We start from the raw sequence: 19,588 nt of genomic DNA on the forward strand, positions 1-19,588 counted from the left end.
CTCCTTTTCACATCTGACACAACATATCTGCTCTCTCTCTCAAATACACAGACATTCAGTATTTGAAGTTGATCAAAACTTTTAATCCAAACATTTTTACACAATTTTGAAAAACTTGTTTAATCTACTAAATATAAGTGTTTGTTTTTTTTCGTTTTTATTGTTGCAAAAAGTTTACATCACAAAACGGAACAATCATATATAAAATAAATTAAAATTGTTACAACTGCAACAAGGAGCAAGGAGCAGTACAAAAGATCTACATCAAAGGACAAACAAAACATTATGGGTCTGCACTTTTTCCACTTACAACAATGAATGTGATATACCCATTAGTAAAATAAAGTTCACAACATCAGAGAAAGAACAATGTAAATCAGCTTTGTAAAATAAAATATCTTCTAGAACAATAGGGGGGACTGAAATCATCTTTAATGAAAGCCAAGGATGGATGTCAAACCAGAATTTAAAAGTAAATTCACAAGAAAAAAAAGTGATTGAGTGTTTCTGGAGCAGATCTACACTTGTCAACATCAAAGTTAAATCTTTTTTGAATAAACTCGTTCACATGGTATATCCTGAATAAAATTCTGTAATGAGTTTACTTAACCTTAGGTGCTACAGGATATTTAAGAGAAAAGGTAAAAGCTTTGTCCTCTACTAAAGGTTTAACAACTTCTAGATGATAACACTTAAAATCACCCATTATAAGGCGTGTTGTAAATAAGCTTGTTGTTATATTTACTATCAAAAATATCAACATTGATAATTTTAAAGACGGAAGAAAAGTTAAAAGTGTACATGGGGGATCAAAATAATTACTTTGAATTAACCTAAACAAAGCAATAGGTATAGCCTCGCTAATTTTAATATAACCTTTATCTGTGATTTTAACTCTATATTTATTTAAAAATTCGGTATGAGATAGTAGCAGTCAATTTTCATCTAACAAATCATTAATAAATATAATGCCTTTATTGTACCAGTCACTTCTAAACAATGATTTTCTGTTAATAATAACAGCCCTTTTATTTCAAAGAGTGGATTTATGAGGGGAAAATTATGGGTAAATATAATTTTCCAAAAAAGTAGTTCTTGCTATTGAAAATTAGACAGCATCAAAGGAAGTTTTGAACAATCATAATCATATCTTAATATAAATTCAAGGCCACCATTTTTTTAAACAAATTATTTGGGATATGATACCATATTGAATAAGGCTTAAACACTGTTTCAACCATTTAACTCTAAAAGTGCAATGAAGACGTTCAAAATTAATAGCTTTCAAACCTCCATATTCTTACTCTTTGATCATATGATTCTTACGTAAATAATGTGATTTATTTTTACAAATAAATGTAAAAAATGTTAAATTAATAGATTTAACTATTTTGGGAGGAGTATATAAAGGATAAGTTAAGTATATAATTTTAGATAATCCCAGTCAAAATAATTTTACCCTGTATGGAAAGGTCTCTAGCTAGCCAATGATTTAGGGATTTTTTCATCCCTTCCATTTTAATATTAAAATTTGCACATTCTCTATTAACAGAATTTTTGAAGATGGTAACTCCCAAGTATTTAACTTCTTCTTTTACTAGAATACCTTCTAACTCTCTTAAAGTACAATTCTGAATAGTTAATATTCCACATTTTCTTAGGTTTAAGGTGAGTTCAGAAGCTTTAGGAAACAGAAACTTTGACAAGAGCTAAAAGGAGCACCTCCCTATTTTTAAGAATTAATAGAGTGTCATCAGCAAACTGACTTAAAGTAAAAGTCCTACCAAGTATATCAATACCTATAGTGTACTCTGATTTAATATAATGACATAAGTTCAACAGCTATATTAAAAAGTAAAGGTGAGATGGGACATCCTTGATGGATTAATCTTCTGATGTAAACTCCAGGAGATGATTCAGGGATTTACCACTGAATATATCAGTTTAGAACATGGAAATTACCCTACAAAAGCTCGGACCAAACCCAAAAGTTTCTAAAGACTTTCTAAAGACAAAAAAGGATGCTCAAGGGTATCAAATGCCTTGAAAAAGTCTAGAAATAGAAATAAACTTGTCTGAGGAATTAAATAATCGAGCATATCAAGTATCATTCTGAATAATTCTCCCTTTAATACATTAAAAATAAAAGATAATACAATAAAAAATAAATTTAATACAATAAAAGCTGATTGTGTTTCATTAATTATCTCGCCTATACCTTTTTTTGAGTCTATTGGCAAATACATGAGAGAGCAATTTAAAATCATTGGACAAAAGAGTTATGGGTCTCCAATTATTTAAAAATAATTTGTCTTTGCTTGGCTCTGGAACTAAAATTATTAAAATCTGCTTCATAGAAGTCGATAGTTCTGCTTTGTCTTTACTTTTCTTAAGTGCTTCAAACACTAAAAATCTCATCTCTGGCCAAATATGTTTATAAAACTCAACTGTAATTCCGTATATGCCTGGATTTTCAATTGGACATTTTAGAAAAAGCAACATCAAGTTCAGAGATAACAATGTCAGATTCCATCATTTCACGGAAGCAGTCATCTATAATAGGAACTTTATCTTTTAAAAAGGAAAAGAAAAAGTCACAATCACTCTCATTAAATTTTGACTTATATAATAATATGAATAGATGTGATCATCAATCAAAGTTTTCTCTTCACTTACATTGTTATTTATGCTAAGTTTATTAATAGTTTTTGAAGCTTGCCTATGCTTTACTAAATTTAAAAAAATATATGAAGAATTTTTCTCCCCCTCCTCTATCCATTTCACTCTAGATCGTAAAGCTCCTTTAGCTTTCTCTGTATAGTAGTCATCCAACTCTGATGGCAAAATACGAAGTTCATTTTGTTCTATATCTTCAAGAAAATCTTTATCACCACAATCATTTAATCTAGATAAAACTGTTAACTGTCTTTTCTAACAGAGGAAAACAATAGCTCATTACAGCAAAGCCATTTTTAACTTGATTTATTTTTAATTTGAGAAAAGCATGTGGCAAAAGAAAAAGAAAACCAAGCGGCAAATAGGGAGAAAAGCATTTGCCAAATACTTATTTAAAAAGCTGTTTAAAATGTGTTTTGTGATTTATTAATACAATTTTTTACTGTTTGATTAATCAGCCTTTAAAACATGAATTAAATAAAAATACAGTAATAAAAGTGTCTATTTATTTATACATTTAAAATGTTTTTGTAATGCATTGTTTTATTGCCTAATTAAATGACTTTTAACCATCTGGGGTCTGAGGGTGTTTTGGGGCTCTGGAGAAGTTTTGACATGCACTGACATTTGTGTTGTTTTCAGTATCTTAAAAACATTTTAATGGCTAATGTGTGATAACACTGTAAACAGCACAAGTTGGTTTACAATAATACCTAAGCAGCATGTTTGTATGTGTTTGTGTTTTTGAGAAAGAAACGTTTATGCATGTTTAGTGAAAAACTAAAATTTTGAAATCCCTGAAACAAGGCCGTGAAACACACAGAGAACATTTGTGCACAAGACTTTTGAGAACTGGATCTGGTAGTCTAGTGTTTTTGCTTCAAAATGATGTGAGAATCATCTTGTTCACTTACTCACAAAAAAACAATTCTATGAATTAAAATTTCTAAGTCACTTTCTGTGTGAAAATAGTTTATGCGAGAAGGCGTGAACTATCATTACTATGCAGAGAGTAACACCAGAGAAGACAAAGACCTGCATAATGAGCTGCATAACGAGCCATCAGACAGGTATGTGACTAAGAGTTTCAAGAAAGAATCTGAGAAAAAATAAGTTTATTTATATATTTTAATTTTTATATTGTTTATTTTTATATTATTTTTATATTGTGCTTCTTCACCCGTGTAGCATGCCATCGTTCAAACAAAATAAGTAACTATAATAAAGCTTGTCGTTTGATGCCATGTCTCGGGGAGCGTTTACATTATCACCTGGCTGGCTCACCTCAGTTCATTTCCATATGAAATGCGCCTTCACTGCGGGCGGGATCACGTTCGCTGTAATGAGGCGACAGGAGAATCAGTACCTGCCCTTACTTTTATACGAATTACTTGAAAGATTATTTGTTTTCGACTTATATTGGTTAATGCAAAAGTAGACATATCAAGCTTTCTTTAGAAACATCTCACATGTTTCTTTGTCGAGTATTTGCTGAGTTTTAGTTCATTTTAATGACGTGTTTTTCCTGACACAGTCTACCAGAGGTGTGGACTCGAGTCATGTGACTTGGACTCGAGTCAGACTCGAGTCATGAATTTGATGACTTTAGACTCGACTTGACAAAATATAAAAAGACTTGCAACTCGACTTGGACTTGAACATAAATGACTCGGACTTTGACTAGGACTTGCCCCTATTGACTTGTAAAGACTTGCTGCTTCCCATGAAAAGCCCAACGATAAAAAAGTATGTTGACATAGACCGCTCTCTCTCTCTCCCCGTTTATGTGTGCGTGTGTGTGACAGCATGCGCGCGCGCGTGTGTGTGAGCATGCGCGCTTTCGGCATGACGTCCAATCAAAGCACGGTAGATTGTTTTGATTCGTCAGTATCCAACGTGACTACTATGAGGCGCCGGAGTGGACAAAAGTCAAGCGAACGCAGAGAGAATTTGAACTTGAGATCGAGCCAATACTCGCGTGCCAATACACTCTCTCTCTCTCTCTCTCTCTCTCTCTCTCTCTCTCTCTCTCTCGTGCATTCAGTCTCTTTGCGTTCGCTTGACTTTCGTTTACGATGGCGTCTCATACCTTTAGTGCTTTTGCTCTCACGGGATCCTCCTGTTAAACTGACCTTTCGCTAAGCCATGCCCAAAAACCGCCACCCACCAATCGCGGCTTACCAATCGTAGCTACGGGCAGAGGCTCTGTCAAGCTTTCGAGCGAGGGAAACAAGCCAAATCGTTGTGCAATTGGATTATGCAAATCTGACACCCGCTATCCTAAAAGTTTGGACTGGGTGGTGGGATTTTTTCCTTTTTCAAAACCGAAGCCCAAGAGGAGAAATGCCAGCGTGGATCAAGCTGTGTGAGGGGCAGTAAAGGAGTTAAGCTAAGTTGGTTTTGTTTTCGATATTCACATTCAGTGATAGGTGGCAATAACTCACACTCCTCTTATCCTAAACAGATCTAAACTGTGTTTCTTATAAAAAATAAATAAAAAAAAACAAAGCAGGTTATGTTTCCCAGCGGTCTTTTTCTTTTTTTCCACTCGATATTATGAGCCAGGGCTCGACAATAAGGACTGCCCGATGGCCCGGGGCCAGCGTGCAAGACACTCGGGCCAGTGTACAAAATGTTACTGGCTCGATCGGGCCAGCTGCTGCCTTTTTGCCTGCCAGATCGAGCCAGAGCTGCGTGCTGCGACTGTCTGTCAATTGTGTGCAAATACAATCTTACGGTGCTTTCCCACATAGACGTTTGTTTCGGAATCTGTCTCGTTTCACCCGTTAGCGCGTTTTTTTAGCATATATCCAGCAGTTGCGCTCGCTTCCGCGCCAAATCAATCAGTCCAAGTTCGCCTGAATGAGATGCGGTCTCTGTCCTATTGAGCGTATCGATTGTAGCGAGAAAACAAAACAATGCAACGAACTAACGACCCAGGCTATATCACAGTGTATCATGATCGTGTAATAGCCATATATACGGCTATATGAAGAGGGAATGATGAGCAGGGCGAGATGTCATTCTTACCGGTAAATGCGAAAGTGAAAGCATGCTGAAATATTACCGAGATCTGTTTATCCAGCCTGATCTCGGTTTATCCGTCACGAAAATTGACCGAAATTACTATCTGTTAATTTTTCCATATTTTAATCTTATAAAATGTTGTATTAGGCCTGTTGTTTTGTTCATTTCCGCACTGACAGCTCGAAAGAAAGATTTACATTGATCTGATGCAGTCTCGGTTCATCTGCTATGTCTCTCTATAATTTAAGCCTAAAATACAGAATTATAGTCAACGTTTCTTTAATAGATTGATTAATTCAATTGATTGATTTCTACAAAACCTTACAATTGAAATGAGGCTCTGTATATATGAGAAAGTCTTACCTCGATTTGTATTCGGTGACGATGTCTGTGGGTTGTTAAAATTAAAGTGCACATTTTCACTTATAAAATATTCTATACACAATACACAAAAGTTTGGGGTCAGTGTGATTAAATATGTTAAAACAAGCTTCTTCTGCTCACCAAGGCTGCAATTATTTCATCTTAAATACAAATTGTGAAATGTTGCACTATAAAATAACTGTTCAAAAGTAGTTTATCATTTAATTTATTCATTTATTCCAGTGATTTTAAAGATGAGATTTCAGCTTCATTACTCTAGTCACATGATCCTTCAGAAATCACTAATATTAATTATTATTATATTTATTAATGGTAATAGTTAAAAAATCAATAATGTCTGGAGTAATTATTTTATTTGAAACTAAATACAATAACAAAGCAGTTATTTAAAATTTTAATAAATATTTAACAATTACACCTTTTTTACATTTATAAATATAGCCTTGATGAACTGAATAGTTTTCCTTAAACATTTTAAAAATTACCGTAAATATATATACAGATTTATTAGCCCCCTTTTGTTTTTTGTTTTTTCTTTTTAAAATATTTCCTAAATGATGTTTAACAAAGCAAAGAAATGTTGATATTTTGTCAGATAATATTTTTTCCTCTGAACAAAATCTTATTTGTTTTATTTTGGCTAGAATAAAAACATTTTTTTAACCATTTTAAGGTAAAATTTATTAGCCTCTTAAGCTAATTGTTTTTCAGACTGTCTACAGAACAAACCATCATTATACAATAACTAGCCTAATTACCCTAACCTGCCTAGTTAACCTAATTACCCTAGTTAAGCCTTTAAATGTCACTTTAAGCTGTATAGAAGTGTATTGAAGAATATCTAGTAAAATATTATTTACAGTCATTATGACAAAGATAAAATAAATCAGTTATTAGAGATGAGTTATTAAAACTATTATGTTTAGAAATGTGCTGAAAAAATCTGTTCTCTGTTAAATAGAAATTGGGGAAAAAAATAAACAGGGGTGCTAATAATTTAGGGGAACTAATAATTCTGAAATCAACTGTGTGTGTGTGTGTGTGTGTGTGTATACACACACACACACACACGCACATTCAAATAGCGATTAACTTCTTTTTTTTTTTTTTTTTTGGTGGGGCCAGTGAAAATTTGGGCAGGGAAAGTAAAAATCAGAACCACTGGCCCGATCGGGCCAGTAGAAAAAATCCTTAGCGTTGAACCCTGTGAGCACTAGTTTAAACCCTCGCTATTGTAACGCATATAAATACATACACTAATATTTGCTGGTAGGAAAAATCTATTTGTTCACTTCTGTTATTTATACTTTAATGTGCATTTCAATTTTTTTTCTTCCACTTAACTGCAAATTTGAATAAAAACTGGATAAAGAGCACACAAACATGCTGACAGTAATAGGTACTGTACACTGTTATGGGTCAATGATGCTAATATTCGGCACAAATCCATCAGTTTCTTAGGTTATTAGATTATTTTATAATTTCACCTCTCCTGCTGTGCATGAACTATGCTGTTGAATGTTCAGCGTATGAGGTGGCTAGGCTAACCTTGCTTCAATTTTGATAAAATTATTTTCTAATCAGTTGCATGTTGTGAATATACCCCTGTAATGTATACTGCAGTCCTCTTTTGTCTGGCTTTCTCAGATCTCACCTGTTTGCCAAAAATGACTAATTAAATCCTTGGGAATGTCTGACACCAGCGCATACACACTGTAATAGATGTGCCAGGCATGAAAGCTTGACAGGCGTAGTAGCAACAGTAACTAAGGAGGGCGAGGCTTAGCGAAGGGTTATTCCAAGAATGTTGATATGGTTTCTTTCTTGCTTTACTATTTATTAACAATACACAAAAAACTAAAAGGTTAAGGTAAATTCTTTAATAAATTCTAGTGTTTTTGAGTATTATACTTTTTGTATACTTGTATTATACTTATGTTTTAGGCTAGTATTATTTACGACTTGTTAATGAATGCTTCATAATACAGTAGTATTACCAATAGTGAACAGATAAAATAATACAAAGTGTAGTTTTACTACAGTAAAGTGTAGTGATTTGTAGTATAAAATACCCTATATTGTAAAATAATACAGCACTGGGTAATTTGTTTATATTACACTTGTGTTACCATAGCAACTATAGTATTACCACAACTGATCAATTGAAGTTCTTTACTGTAGTAGGCTACTGTTCAAAACACAGTACATGCCAATATACGTGTTCAGGGGCCCTGTGGAACAGCTTTCCTCAAAATGAAGAGGATGACATGGAAAATGTCCTCCACAATCTCATCAGCAAAGTGGAAGCCAGCAGACACTAGTTTACTTTATTTTAGCTGCCATGATAAAATGAGATTGATAGTGAGATTTATTTGAAGAGTGAATAGTACAGTAGGCTATAATACCTTATCAAGTGTTTCCTTATTTTATCACAGTTACATTTCCGCTTGCATTAGTTTTTGTTTAAATGCTTTTAAAATAAAATGTATTCTTTACATCCAACATCTATTCCAGAGGTGCCTTATAGTGGTGTAAACCCCTTTACAAGGGGTGTTACCCCTGTGTAAACTCTAGCCACCCCTGTGGCCAACCCGATATGATTTTGCTGTTGACATTATTTATTTAAATCTACTTACATAAATGCAATACAATCCAATATTTCAATAAATAAATAGCAGCCACTAAAAAATGATTGTGGATTGATTGGTGCCACTGACGTAGCTGGCCTTTTCTGGCCCCCCTTAAGCAAATTTTCAGGGGGGCACCACTGGTCTATTCTCTGTCTTTAAGTGTTTGAAACTGAAAATATCTCATCATATAAAACAACCAATAATGTTATGGTTTATTAGATTAAACATTTAATATGTAAGTCTATTTTAGTATTTTGGTTATTGTTATTAAACAGTGCAGCAATATGAATCATATCAAAAAGCATGAAAGGAAGAGGGAACACGACACAAATTGTGAGTTTGCATATAATCTCTGAGAGCGCTCAAGAAAATTTGTGTGTGAGCAGTGCATATTTGAGAGCGAGAGAAAATTTGAGAACTCGCAATCAGTTTTGTCCACAAACAGAGGAAATCCGTGCACGAGCATCACACAAGGTAGAGAGCAAAGCTCTTCAACGTTATGTGAAGAAAACAATGTTATTGTTTGTATGAAGTAGCCTACTTCATTAACAATATGTGCTACCATTTTACGTTGCTGCTAGACAGATTTGCAACTCCATCTCTTTAGCACACACGAGATTCAATTGACAAAATTCCAATTTCACTCAATTTAACTTTGCAGCATATACAGGAGTTGGTCTACTGCTGCCTCATTGAGGTTATGTAATTTTGGTTAATCACAAGTTGATCACCGAAGACATAACATACGGGCACAACTAAACTTAATGAATTAGACAGCAGTAGACCTGCAATTTCTGTGTGATGTGAGGCAAAATGGAGTCTTTTTTTGGTGGAACTCGTTCTTGTGCATTATGCTGTGGAGACGAGACGCAGCACTGTTCAGTACTTTTTCAGAAAATTGCATTTGTATTTTTATATATCTGAGCAATGTTCTTTAATAAAAAAAGGTTTGTTTAATTAATACAGATCTTACAACCATACCTAATCTGTTTATATTTTATTTTTCTGTTAAAAAGACTCGAAAAGACTCGAAAATCAAACTGCAGGACTTTGGACTTGACTTGAGACTTGTTGCCTTTTACTCGGGACTTGACTCGGGACTTGCCTGTCTTGACTCGGGACTTGACTCGGGACTTGAGAGCAATGAATTGAGACTTACTTGTGACTTGCCAAACAATGACTTGGTCCCACCTCTGCAGTCTACTGTTGCGCGCTCCTCATGCAGGCTGTTTGTAATGTCAAAGCTTCGTGGGCCTGGTCGCAATAACTCTAATGAGCTCAGACTGAGAAGCTAGACATAGCGTTGCTTTCATACTGATTACTTTATCAAACAATATTTGTTTTCAACATGCATAGCTGCGTTTAAAAGTAGACACTTCAAGCTTTATAAAGATATGTGTCTCGTGTCTGGGTGTATTGTTTTCGCGGAGTTTCAGCGCATTTTGCTGACACGTTTCTAAAAACAGTTCACGGAGAGAGAAAAGACAGAATGCCTACACTGTTTATTATCCTAGATTTGCAAAAGCACACACATTTGTTTTTGTTGTGAGTGTACACATTTAAAAAGAAGACACCTAACAGATTCGATTGATGTATTGATCTTATCTGTACGATCAAAACTGAAAGTGTAATTTAGGTTCATTTCAGCTCAATGAGGTAAAAACTTGTCAGAACGCGTATACGCTGTCTTCGACCCCAGGGGGTTAAAAACACAATTTAAACATATCTATTTATTTGTCCATTTAAATTGTGATTTATGTATATACATTTTTATGCTGGGCGAAGCAGTGGCGCAGTAGGTAGTGCTGTCGCCTCACAGCAAAAAGGTCGCTGGTTCAAGCCTCGGTTCAGTTGGTGTTGCTGTGTGGAGTTTGCATGTTCTCCCTGCATTCACGTGGGTTTCCTTAGGGTGCTCCAGTTTCCACCACAGTCCAAAGACATGCGGTACAGGTGAATTGGATAGGCTAGATTGTGTGTGTGTGTGTGTGTGTGTGTGTGTGTGTGTGTGTGTGTGTGTTCCAGACATGGGTTGCGGCTGAAAGGGCATCCGCTGTGTAAAAACTTGCTTGATAAGCTGGAAGAGTAGCAACATAAAACAGGAATTGTAGCAACATAAAACAGGAATTGCATTGGCCAGGAATGGGACCCAGGTCTCCCACATGGCAGGCAAGAATTCTACCACTGAACCACCAATGCTGATATGCTCATACTGCTGTCCTAGTGGGGTGTGATTGCTGCAAGGCTGATACCCAGAGCTGGAAGAGCAGCTACACAAAACAGGAATTGCATTGGCTGGGAACCAGGCCCAGGTATCCCACGTGGGAGGCGAGAACTCTACCACTGGACCACCAATGCTGATATGCTTATACTGCAGCCCCAGTGGGGTGTGATTGCTGCAACGCTGTTACCCAGAGCTGGAAGAGTAGCAACACAAAACAGGATTTGTAATGGACGAGAATCGGACTACCGTCTTCCGCGTGGCAGGGTGAGAAATCTACCACTGAACAACCAATGCTGATATGTTTAAGCTGCAGCCCTAGTGGGGTGTGATTGCTGCAAGGCTGATACCCAGAGCTGGAAGAGTAGCAACACAAAACAGGAATTGCATTGACCGGGAATCGGACCCGGGTCTCCCGCGTGGCAGGCAAGAATTCTACCACTGAACCACCAATGCTGATAAGCTTATGCTACAGCCCTAGTGGGGTGTGATTGCTGCAAGGCTGTTACCCAGAGCTGGAAGAGTAGCAACACAAAACAGGAAAAGCATTGGGTGGGAATTGGACCCGGGTCTCGCGTGTAGCAGGCAAGGTTCCTACCACTGAACCACCAATGCTGACTTATGTTGTTCCTTGCCTTTGTATTGTGTGAGTGCTAAAGGGCCGTCAACCAGAGCTGAAAAAGGAGCCACACAAAACTGCATTTGTATTAGCCAGGAATCGACTCAAGGTCTCCCGCGTTGCAGGCGAGATTTCTACCACTGAACCAGCAATGATGATATGCTTATACTCCAGCCCTAGTGGGTTGTGATTGCTGCAAGGCTGTTACCCAGAAATGGAAGAGTAGCAACACAAAACAGCACTTGCATTGGCCGGGAATCGGACCCGGGTCTCCCGCGTGGCAGGCAAAAATTCTACCACTGAACCACCAATGCTGATATGCTTACACTGCAGCCCTAGTAGGGTGTGATTACTGCAAGGCTGTTACCCAGAGCTGGAAGAGTAGCAACACAAAATAGGAATTGCATTGGCCGGGAATCAGACCCGGGTCTCCCGCGTGGCAGGCGAGAATTCTACCACTGAACCACCAATGCTGACCCATGTTCTCCCTTGCCTTTGTGTTGTGTGACTGCTAAAAGGCCGTCAACCAGAGCTGAAAAAAGGAGCCACACAAAACTGCACATGTTTTAGCCGGGAATCGACTCTAGGTCTCCTACATGGCAGGCGAGCATTCTACCACTGAACCACCAATGCTGATATGCTTATTCTGCAGCCCTAGTGGGTTGTGATTGCTGCAAGGCTGTTACCCAGAGCTGGAAGAGTAACAACACAAAACCACACTTGCATTGGCCGGGAATCGGACCTGGGTCTCCCGCATGGCAGGTGAGAATTCTACCACTAAACCACCAATGCTGATATGCTTATAATGGATCCCTATTGGGGTGTGATTGCTGCAAGGCTGTTACCCAGAGCTGGAAGAGTAGCAACACAAAACAGGAAATGCATTGGCCAGGAATCGGACCCGGGTCTCCCGCGTGGCAGGCGAGAATTCTTCCACTGAACCACCAATGCTGATCGATGTTGTTTTTTGCCTTTTTGTTGTGTGAGTGCTAAAAGGCCGTCAACCAGAGCTGGAAGAGTAGCAACACAAAATAGGAATTGGAATGGACGGGAATCTGACCAGGGTCTTTCACGGGGGAGGCAAGAAATCTACCACTGAACCACCATTGCTGATATGCTTATTCTGCAGCCCTAGTGGGGTGTGATTGATGCAAGGCTGTTACCCAAAGCTGAAAGAGTAGCTACACAAAACAGCACTTGCATTGGCCGGGAATCAGACCCGGGTCTCCCGCGTGGCAGGCGAGAATTCTACCACTGAACCACCAATGCTGATATGCTTATATTGCCGCCCTAGTGGGGTGTGATTACTGCAAGGCTGTTACCCAGAGCTGGAAGAGTAGCTACACAAAACAGGAATTGTAATGGACAGGAATCGGACCATGGTCTTCTGTGTGGCAGGCAAATAATCTACCACTGAACCAACAATGCTAATATGCTTATACTACAGCCCTAGTGGGGTGTGATTGATGCAAGGCTGTTACCCAGAGCTGGAAGAGTAGCAACACAAAACAGGAATTGCATTGGCAGGGAATCGGACCCGGGTCTCCCGCGTGGCAGGCGAGAATTCTACCCCTAAACCACCAATGCTGACCCATCTTCTTCCTTACCTTTGTGTTGTGTGAGTGCTAAAAGGCCGTCAACCAGAGCTGAAAAAGGAGCCACACAAAACTGCACTTGTATTAGCCAGGAAGCGACTCAAGGTCTACCGCGTGGCAGGCGAGAATTCTACAACTAAACCACCAATGCTGATATGGTTTTACTGCAGCCCTAGTGGGTTGTGATTGCTGCAAGGCTGTTACCCAGTGCTGGAAGAGTAGCAACCAAAATCAGAAGGTGCATTGGCCGGGAAACAGACCTGGGTCTCCCGCGTGGCAGGCAAGAATTCTACCACTAAACGACCAATGCTGATCTATGTTGTTCCTTGCCTTTATGTTGTGTGAGTGCTAAAAGGCCATCAACCAGAGCTGAAACAGGAGCCACTCAAAAATGCACATGTTTTAGCCGGGAATCGACTCTATGTCTCCTATGTGACAGGCGAGCATTCTACCACTGAACCACCAATGCTGATATGCTTATTCTGCAGCTCTAGTGGGTTGTGATTGCTGGAAGGCTGTTACCCAGAGCTGGAAGAGTAACAACACAAAACAGGAATTGGAATGGACGGGAATCGGACCAGGGTCTTCCGCGTGGCAGGCGAGAAATCTACCACTGAACCACCAACGCTGATATGGTTATTCTGCAGCCCTAGTGGGGTGTGATTGATGCAAGGCTGTTACCCAGAGCTGGAAGAGTAGCTACACAAAACAGGAATTGTAATGGATGGGAATCGGACCAGGGTCTTCTGTGTGGCAGGCAAGAAATCTACCACTGAACCACCAATGCTGATATGCTTATTCTACAGCCCTAGTGTGGTGTGATTGATGCAAGGCTGTTTTTCCAGAGCTGGAAGAGTAGCAACACAAAACCACACTTGCATTGGCCGGGAATCGGACCTGGGTCTCCCGCATGGCAGGTGAGAATTCTACCACTGAACCACCAATGCTGATATGCTTATAATGGATCCCTATTGGGGTGTGATTGCTGCAAGGCTGTTACCCAGAGCTGGAAGAGTAGCAACACAAAACAGGAAATGCATTGGCCAGGAATCGGACCCGGGTCTCCCGCGTGGCAGGCAAGAATTCTTCCACTGAACCACCAATGCTGACCGATGTTGTGTTTTGCCTTTTTGTTGTGTGAGTGCTAAAAGGCTGTCAACCAGAGCTGGAAGAGTAGCTACACAAAACAGGAATTGCATTGGCCGGGAATAAGACCCAGGTCTCCCACGCGGCAGGTGAGAATTCTACCACTGAACCACCTATGCTGACCGAAGTTGTTTTTTTGGCTTTGTGTTGTGTGAGTACTTAAAGGCCGTCAACCAGAGCTGAAAAAGGAGCCAAAACCACACTTGTATTAGCTGTGAATTGACTCCAGGTCTACTCTGTGGCAGGCGAGGATTCTGCCACTGAGCCATCAATGCCTACCGATATAGTTTTTTGCCTTTGTAGTGTGTGAGTGCTAAAAGGCCGTCAAACAGAGCTGAAAAAGGAGCCACAAAAAAACACACTTGTATTAGCCAGGAATCGACTCTAGGCCCACCGCGTGGCAGGTGAGAATTTTACCACTGAACCACCAATGCTGATATGGTTTTACTACAGCCCTAGTGGGGTGTGATTGCTGCAAGGCTGATATCCAGAGCTGGAAGAGTAGCAACACAAAACAAGATTTTCATTGGCCGGGAATCGGACTCGGGTCTCCCGCGTGGCAGGCGAGAACTCTACCACTGAGCCACCAATGCTGACCCATGTTCTTCCCTGCCTTTGTGTTGTGTGAGGGCTAAAAAGACGTCAACCAGAGCTGAAACAGGAGCCACACAAAACCACGCTTGTATTAGTCGGGAATCGACTCAAGGTCTCCCGCGTAGCAGGCGAGAATTCTACCACTGAACCACCAATACTGATATGCTTTATTGCGCCCCTAGTGGGGTGTGATTGCTGCAAGGCTGTTACCCAGAGCTGGAAGAGTAGTAATACAAAACACGAATTGCATTGGCTGGGAATCGGACCCGGGTCTCCCTCGTCGCAGGCGAGAATTCTACCACTGAACCACCAATGCTGAAATGCTTATTCTGCAGCCCTAGTGGGGTGCGATTGATGCAAGGCTGTTACCCAGAGCTGGAAGAGTAGCTACACAAAACAGGAATTGTAATGGATGGGAATCGGACCAGGGTCTACTGTGTGGCAGGCAAGAAATCTACCACTGAACCACCAATGCTGATAAGCTTTTACTGCAGCCCTAGTGGGGTGTGATTGCTGCAAGGCTGATACTCAGAGCTGGAAGAGTAGCAACACAAAACAAGAATTGCATTGACCAGTAATCGGACCCAGGTCTCCCGCGTGGCAGGCGAGAATTCTACCACTGAACCACCAATGCTGATATGCTTATGCTACAGCCCTAGTGGGGTGTGGCTGCTGCAAGGGTGTTACCCAGAGCTGGAAGAGTAGCAACACAAAACAGGAAATGCATTGGCTGGGAATTGGACCCGGGTCTCGCGCGTGGCAGGCAAGGTTTCCACCACTGAACCACCAATGCTGACCCATGTTCTTCCTTGCCTTTGTGTTGTGTGAGTGCTAAAAGGCCGTCAACCAGAGCTGAAAAAGGAGCCACACAAAACTGCATTGTTATTAGCCAGGAATCGACTCAAGGTCTCCCACGTGGCAGGCGAGATTTCTACCACTGAACCAGCAATGCTGATATGCTTATACTGCAGCCCTAGTGGGTTGTGATTGCTGCAAGGCTGTTACCCAGAGATGGAAGAGTAGCAACACAAAACAGGAATTGCATTGGCCGGGATTCGGACCCGGGTCTCCCGCGTGGCGGGCAAGAATTCTACCACTGAACCACCAATGCTGACCCATGTTCTTCCTTGCCTTTGTGTTGTGTGAGTGCTAAAAGGCCGTCAACCAGAGCTGAAAAAGGAGCCACACAAAACTGCATTTGTATTAGCCAGGAAGCGACTCAAGGTCAACCGCGTGGCAGGTGAGAATTCTACAACTAATCCACCAATGCTGATATGGTTTTACTGCAGCCCTAGTGGGTTGTGATTGCTGCAAGGCTGTTACCCAGTGCTGGAAGAGTAGCAACCAAAATCAGAAGGTGCATTGGCCGGGAAACGGACCTGGGTCTCCCGCGTGGCAGGCAAGAATTCTACCACTGAACGACCAATGCTGACCCATGTTGTTTCTTTGCCTTTATGTTGTGTGAGTGCTAAAAGGCCGTCAACCAGAGCTGAAAAAGGAGCCACACAAAAATGCATTTGTATTAGCCAGGAATCGACTCAAGGTCTCCCGCGTGGCAGGCGAGATTTCTACCACTGAACCAGCAATGCTGATATGCTTATATTTCAGCCCTAGTGGGTTGTGATTGCTGCAAGGCTGTTACCCAGAGCTGGAAGAGTAGCAACACAAAATAGGAACTGTAATGGACGGGAATCTGACCAGGGTCTTTCACAAGGGAGGCGAGAAATCTACCACTGAACCACCATTGCTGATATGCTTTTTCTGCAGCCCTAGTGGGGTGTGATTGATGCAAGGCTGTTACCCAAAGCTGGAAGAGTAGCAACAAAAAACAGCACTTGCATTGGCCGGGAATCGGACCCGGGTCTCCCTCGTGGCAGGCGAGAATTCTACCACTGAACCACCAATGCTGATATGCTTGTAATGCAGCCCTAGTGGGGTGTGATTGCTGCAAGGCTGTTACCCAGAGCTGGAAGAGCAGCAACACAAAACAGGAATTGCATTGGCCGGGAATCGGACCCGGGTCTCCCTCGTCGCAGGCGAGAATTGTACCACTGAACCACCTATGCTAACCGATGTTGTTTTTTGGCTTTGTGTTGTGTAAGTGCTAAAAGGCAGTCAACCAGTGCTGAAAAATGAGCCACACAAAATCGCACTTGTATTAGCCGAGAATCGATTCTAGGTTTACCATGTGGCAGGCGAGAATTCTACCACTGAACCACCAATGCTGATAAGCTTTTACTGCAGCCCTAGTGGGGTGTAATTGCTGCAAGGCTGTTACCCAGAGCTGGAAGAGTAGCAACACAAAAAAGGAATTGCATTGGCTGGGAATCGGACACGGGTCTCCGTCATGGCAGGTGAGAATTCTACCACTGAACCACCAATGCTGATATGCTTATGGTGCTGCCCTAACGGGGTGTGATTGCTGCAAGGCTGTTACCAAGAGCTGGAAGAGTAGCAACACAAGAGAGGAATTGCATTGGACAGAAATCAGCCTCAGGTCGCCCGCAAGGCAGGCAAGAATTCTACCACTGAACCACTAATGCTGACCCATGTTCTTCCTTGCCTTTGTGTTGTGTGAGTGCTTAAAGGCCTTCAACCAGAGCTGGAAGAGGAGCCACACAAAACAGCAATTGCATTAGCAGGGAATCGAACCCAGGTCTCCCACATGGCAGGCAAGATTTCTACCAAAACCACCAATGTTGATATGGTTATGCTACTGCCCTAGTGGGGTGTGATAGCTGCAAGGCTGTTAGCCTTCCAGCTGGAACAGTAGAAACACAAAACAAGAATTGCATTGGTCGGGAATCAGACCTGGGTCTCCTGCATGGCAGGCGAGAATTCTACCACTGAACCACCAATACTGACCAATGTTGTATCTTGCCTTTGTGTTGTGTGGCTGCCACAAGGCTGTTACTTGCAGCTGGAAGAGTAGCAACACAAACGAGCAACTGCATTGGCCGGGAATCGGACCTGGGTTTCCCGCCTGGCAGGGGAGAATTCTACCACTGAGCCTCCAATCCTGAAACACATGTTCTCCTGCTGAAGGATTCGGATTTCTGCTTTCCAATCTGTCTCATCATGGACCAACGTCTATCCTTTTTTCATCATCTTGTTACTTATGATTTTTTTTATTAAATATAATTATATGATCATTTGAATGAGTATTTACTGTGAAATGATTTTAATTAATGAATAAGTTAACACATTGCTTAATATAAGAATGTTCAGTGCATTTGCCTGTCTCTTTATAACTTTTTTCAGAAGCCACCAAACTAGGTCAGAGGTCACAGAGACCTTAAGTGGAACTGAGGGCTGAGGACTGGAATCAAATGTCTCTATTGTTATTTCTATGAGTTAATACTATCTAAAATGTCTAAAGTGATTTTGCTGTTTTTACGGTTAATTATTTTAAAGTGATTCTACTTTTTATTCAAGATAGACTTTGTATAGTAAGATTATAACTGCCTGAATGTAGATTATACAAATTTTTAACCAGTTTTGATAAAGATGGCTGAGAGTACACTCAGCCTTGAATAAGAAACAGATTATACTTTAGGTGTGTGTGTGTGTTCTATTTGATTGTTGATCCGTTTCACAGGTCTGGAGTCAGCTTCAATCAGTCTAAGGGATGTCTGACATTTATGCTTAAAGGTGCAGCAGGTGATTATCTTCAGAAACAATTTTTGTTCTGGTTGAAAGTCTCTTCATAGTCCAATAGTAATGATTACAGTAAATTATCTAAATGTGTTTATATGTATTTTTTTATCCTGGGTAAAGCATAAACCTAAAAAAATGTTCATCCAATTAAATAGAGTCGGACTATAATCTCCCATAATTCCGATAAGCAGGTCAGGCTGTCTGTCAGCAAATGTAGATTCGGACTTCTGCGCATCTGTTCACGCAGATACGCCATTAGCGTGTGGCCGTCTGCATAAGCCCGTCTGCATAAGTTCCAGCTCACGAGACGGACCGGGAGAAATCAAATACTGTAATGAAACTTTTAAAAACCTGAATCAATATTGGAGTTACTTTAGCACGCTGGAGGAAGGACAACACCATGGTTGAAGTATTACTATTAGAGAGGTAATGTTCTGTTTTAAAACTATTGTAGTCAGGCTAAGCTGATGTTAGATTGTGTTGTGTTATGAATGACTTATATGCACAGACGTTTTGTTCAGCCACTAAAATCTCCCGGTGAAAGATTGATGTGATTATTTTCAGTTTCATAAGGTCATTTTACAGCATTGATAATGATTTATAGACAGATTTATATTTAGTTTAACAACAAAACATCAGTAAATAGTGCTATTCAGCCTAACCTGCTTTATTGAGCTGAAATTGCTTTTATATTAACTTTGGTCATTTTTGAACAATGATAGCCTTCCTATACTGTTTATCGCTACACTGAATATTCACTCTGAAATAGCATGTAAGTGTGGTTAAGTAATAAATGTAATTCCTGCATGGCGCTGGCACTAACTAACTGGCAAATGACATGAACTAGTGGGGTTGTCTGTCTGCTGTTGTGACGCGGTGCGCGCGTTCGCGATTTCAGGGGGTGTGGCTTTAAATCACAGTCCCTCGCCGCCGTCCAAAGATAATATGCTAAGCGGTTAGCATTTTGGCAGATCACATACTGCACCTTTAAGATATTGTTCAGAATATACGCACAAACCCCACGTGGAAATTCACCTAGTCT

The 19,588-nt window shown here is 40.3% G+C and overlaps 1 protein-coding gene and 4 non-coding genes across 5 annotated transcripts in view; 1 reads left to right on the top strand and 4 right to left on the bottom strand.

Moving 5' to 3' along the window:
• Positions 1-19,588, top strand: part of LOC137491231 (uncharacterized) — a 498,327-nt gene that overhangs the window by 339,427 nt on the left and 139,312 nt on the right. The gene's annotated exons all lie outside the window — the stretch shown is intronic.
• On the bottom strand, positions 11,321-11,391 carry trnag-gcc (transfer RNA glycine (anticodon GCC)). The gene has a single exon. It is a non-coding gene; the product is annotated as a tRNA-Gly (tRNA).
• On the bottom strand, positions 11,798-11,868 carry trnag-gcc (transfer RNA glycine (anticodon GCC)). The gene has a single exon. It is a non-coding gene; the product is annotated as a tRNA-Gly (tRNA).
• Positions 11,957-12,027, bottom strand: trnag-gcc (transfer RNA glycine (anticodon GCC)). Its single transcript has one exon. It is a non-coding gene; the product is annotated as a tRNA-Gly (tRNA).
• trnag-gcc (transfer RNA glycine (anticodon GCC)) lies at positions 12,753-12,823 on the bottom strand. The gene has a single exon. It is a non-coding gene; the product is annotated as a tRNA-Gly (tRNA).

This window comes from Danio rerio, chromosome 4 (genome assembly GCF_049306965.1).
Source record: "Danio rerio strain Tuebingen ecotype United States chromosome 4, GRCz12tu, whole genome shotgun sequence".
Classification (NCBI taxonomy): domain Eukaryota; kingdom Metazoa; phylum Chordata; class Actinopteri; order Cypriniformes; family Danionidae; genus Danio; species Danio rerio.